A 4517-nucleotide genomic window follows, 5' to 3' on the forward strand; every position below is an offset into this window, starting at 1 on the left:
TGCTCCTCCACTCACCCGAAGACCTTATTCTTCATTTCTCTCAACTTCTCACTCAAAATCCTCCAAATCAAAGCCTCACTATCACGATCCTACATCTTTCCCATTCTTTCTAGGGTTTCAATTTGGGTGTTCATTTGCTCTCTGATTCTGACAATGCCTCATACAAAGACAACAGAAAATTTTGGTTCCTCTTTAGGAAAAGATGACACCAAGATTGAACAATGGTTGGTCTCTTCACATTCAGAGCATATATATCGAACCTGTCTTCGCTCCATTGAACGAATCTTTGGTAAGGTTGTTGACACACACTTCTTTGATTTTGAATTCATGGAAATCCTACCTTCGTTTTGAGAGATAGGTTGGAAAAATTTTGTTGCTTATTAAGCCAAAAGCTTATTTCCCAACCTTGTCAAAATATTTTATGCAAATATGGTTTATGGGGAGAATGTTTTGACTACCGAACTAAGGGGCAAGAAGATAGTTCTAACCCCTCAAACTTTAGCTCCCATTCTCCATATTACTCCAAGTGAATTTGAATGTCCAGCCTTTGTTCAATATTGGATTCTCGAACAAGGCTTCACTCCTGAAGATTTTTTACCACTCATTATAGTGAATGAACCTGTCTACTTTGGGCATCCCCCTATGTACAAGCAACTAAATTTGAAAGCTCAGATACTTCACAAGATCATCACCAACAACATCTTACCACACGCTGGTTTGTATGATCATATTTCATACATTGATTGTTTTGTATTGTGGTGCTTGTTGAAAGGGAAGAAACTTGATTTAGCTAGCCTAATTCTAAAATGGATGTGCACTAAGTTGGAAGAAGATCGAATCACCCTTCCATATAGTGGTGCTCTCAATATTATTTTTGCAAATCTTAATGTTGCCACTCCTTTAGAACTGTTCATCAAACGGACTCGGTATGACCTTTTTACCTCCACAACCCTCAAATAAATGGGTTATGAAAAACATGATGAGGGTTAGCTCTTGAAAGGAGGGAGACCACGAAGGCTAGCAGTTGTACCTCCTCCTCCTCCTCGGGATCAGCATCAAGGCTCTGCAGCTGAAACTCTTGCATGATTCGTACCTTTCTACATTGAGTTCATATCATTCAGTCGTGATATGTGTGCCGGTCTTCAGTCCCTTTAGAATATTTACTCTTCACTAGACTAGAGTCTTATGTGTATTAAGCAGACTAGGGCTAGTTCATCTCATGGTGACCCTATGGACACTAGCTGTATTCCTCGTAGTGACGATTCCTCAGATGCCGCATCTGAAGAAGGTAGTGAGGAAGGAGATGATGAAGAAGAAGAGGCTAAGGATGATGATGATGCTGATGATGCTGATGAAGGAAATGATGATAATACTGATGATTAGCTTAGCATTTTTTTTTAATCGCAAAACAACTCTGTGTTTGCATTTTGACTGCTTTTTGTGTTTAATTTGGTATGTAACCTTAAATACTTATGACTGGTTGAACTTTGATGCCTATATACACATATGCTAATGCTTCTTGTGTTACAACTCTCTGTATTATAGTTCTTATATCTTTTTGATTGATGTCATGGGGGAGAGATATTCTAGAGAGCAAATATGAGAATATGAAAATGTAAGAGTATAAACATAAAAGCATATGCCCTATAGCATGGGGGAGAGAAGGCATATGACACATAGTACGAGGAAGAGAAAATACAATGAGGATATAAGTAAATATGTTTTAATGCATGACATGATGTTATGATTCTTATGATTTTTCAATTTTTGAACTTATATGAAATCATCACTTTGAAATTATTAAAAAGTATGCCTATTGTAAGGGGGAGTTTTTTTCAAATGCTTTGTCATTTTTTGCTATTTATTTGTCTTCATAAAAAAGGAGGAGATTGTTGGCCTAACAAGGCTTTCATATCTTGTTTTCATGGTAACAAATAAAGGATGGTTTAACTAATTTGTGTTCAAGTGATGAGATTTCAGGAACTCTAAAATGACAAGTTCAAAAAATCAATAAAGAATGACCAAAGATCACCAAGTGCTTAAAGTCATACTATATTTACAAAGTGATCAAGTGGAAGCTCAAGGAGACTCAAGATAGTTAAAGCAAATACAACTCAAAGAATGATCAAATTCAGGGAAAAAGAAAGTAGATTCATGAAGACTTCAAAGATCAAAAAAGTTTTTAAGTTTTAGGAAGCTTCATGTAAGTACTTCAACTCTAAATATCATTTTGGATGAGATGAAGCTCATTATGGGATAAAATGGACTTAGAGACCATATTTTATAAACCTCGAAAAATATATTTTAGATGTAAGAAAGAAAGAAAGTCAAGAGTTTTGAAAACTAAATAGGAAAATAGGTTTTTTGTCTGTCAAGGCGACTGAAGTAAAAGCTCAGGCGTCTAAATAATTTCCTCAGGCGACTGAAGATTAAGTACAGGCGCTTGAAAATTTTTCGGAAAGAATTCTAGAGAGGCAGTATAGCCTCAGGCGAATGAAGTTGGACCTCAGGTGCCTGACCCTATTTTCAATAGAAAAAATAAAATAGTGGGTTGAAGGCTTAAGTGATTGAACCTATAGTTCAAGCAACCAAACCTCGATAATGACCATATTTTTTAAATGTTTTGATTTCAAATTTAAATTACTTGCACCCTATTAAAAAATATGTTTATTTATTTATTGTGGCTTTTATCACAGCTGTTGGATCGTCTCTAAATCGAACGATTGTGTGGTGTCATATATATGTTTGTAAGCCATGGGAAAAAGAGAGTATGGCTTGTCATTTTGTGCAAGGAGAGCTAGAGGGGGTTTTCTCTTTAGGAAAAAATTTTCTTCACTGGTTTGAGGTGAAGGGGTGTACAGGGGATGTAGGATTGGAGAGAGTCTGATCAGATCTTGTATTGTCATCATTTCATAGTGGATTTTTCTCCAAGTACTCGCTCCATGAACATAGGAAATCTTGCCGAACCATGTAAAATCTCTCGTCTACATTTTTCTATGAATGTTCTTTGTGTTTTTTATTTTGTTGATTAGAATATTAAAATCATTGCATAGTTTTTTCATGGGAGTGCTCAATATTAGAGCGGTTCTTTCAGATTAGATTAAGGTACGCGGATTCAGATCAGGTGCCGAAAAATGATTTCAAAATTTTTCAATTGAAAAATCGAATTAAGCTACGCGGATTCAGATTAGGTGTCGAAAAATTATTCTTGAATTTTATTAATTGAAGGAGGATCATTTTTTCAATTGAAGGTATGAAAAAAAAAATTTGAAAGAAGAAAAAATTTTTTTTTTCATGGATGAAGAACATGATGAACAGTGGCAGAATTGGATGATAGACTCAGATTCAAAATCAGGTTGGGTACGGAACACAACGGGTTGACATGTGGGTCAAGAGGCCGGGTTGCAGGTCGGATCCAAGTGGAACCCATTGGGTTAAGGCGCGGGTCAATATCTGAGTTGACTAGAACATATGCAGGTTGGATGGGCAATGGATCAGTGATCTAGGTCGAGCAGTATGGGTCGGGACAAGGCTCGGATCGTCCCCGTGGAGTGTTGACGTCATCCTAACATCATCCTAATAGGTGCTGATGTCATAGGAGAAAGAAAAAAAATTTTAATGGCGAGTACTTCAACGACCAAGTTCGAGGTGGAGCCTTTTGATGGAAAAAATAATTTCAGTTTTTGGCAGAGCATTGTGAAGGATGTGTTGGTCCAACAGGGACTGATTAAGGCAGTATATGGGAAAGACAAGAAGCCAGAGACCATGTCAGATGATCAGTGGGAGGAGCTAGAAATGAAAGCAGTAAGTACCATTTCACGTAAATTTAGCTCCAGAAATTAAACACGGTGTGTTGAATGAAACATCACTAGCTAAGCTTTGGAAAAAATTGGAGAATATTTATATGTCCAAGTCCTTAGTTAATAAACTGTATTTGAAGAAACCGTTGTATTAGTTGAGGATGACTGAGGGCACATAAGTCAGAGACCACCTCAATTATTTCAATAAGACAATCATGCAGTTGCTGAGTATTGATGTAAAAATTGAGAAGGAGGATAAAGCACTGATTCTATTGTATTCATTTCTCGGTTCACTTAATACTTTGAAAACCATACTACTGCTAGGTAAAGAGACTCTTACAGTTGATGAGGTGACTACTGCCATTCTAGAGAGTGAGAATTTTCACAAACTAGATTATTTAGGACATGGAGAAGGGTTGGTGGCTAAGGGGAAGTCTAGCTAACAGTGGGGCAGGAGTTCTAGCAAGGGTAAGTGGAATCGAGGGAAATCTTGATCCAGATCCAGGGGTAAGAATGGAAACTGGAGGAGTGGTTGTTTTTATTGTGGGAAAGAAGGGCATATAAAGAAGGACTGTCTAAGGAGGAAAAGAGATTTAGAGGAAAAGAACAAGAAGAAGGCTGAACAGGCTATGGTAGTGGAGAGCAGTTCATAAGTTTTTGATGGGGGTCTTTTGGCTGTTACTACAGGGTCCAGTTACTTAGCCAATATATGGACTT

This window comes from Malania oleifera, chromosome 2, assembly GCF_029873635.1.
Source record: "Malania oleifera isolate guangnan ecotype guangnan chromosome 2, ASM2987363v1, whole genome shotgun sequence".
NCBI classification, from domain to species: domain Eukaryota; kingdom Viridiplantae; phylum Streptophyta; class Magnoliopsida; order Santalales; family Ximeniaceae; genus Malania; species Malania oleifera.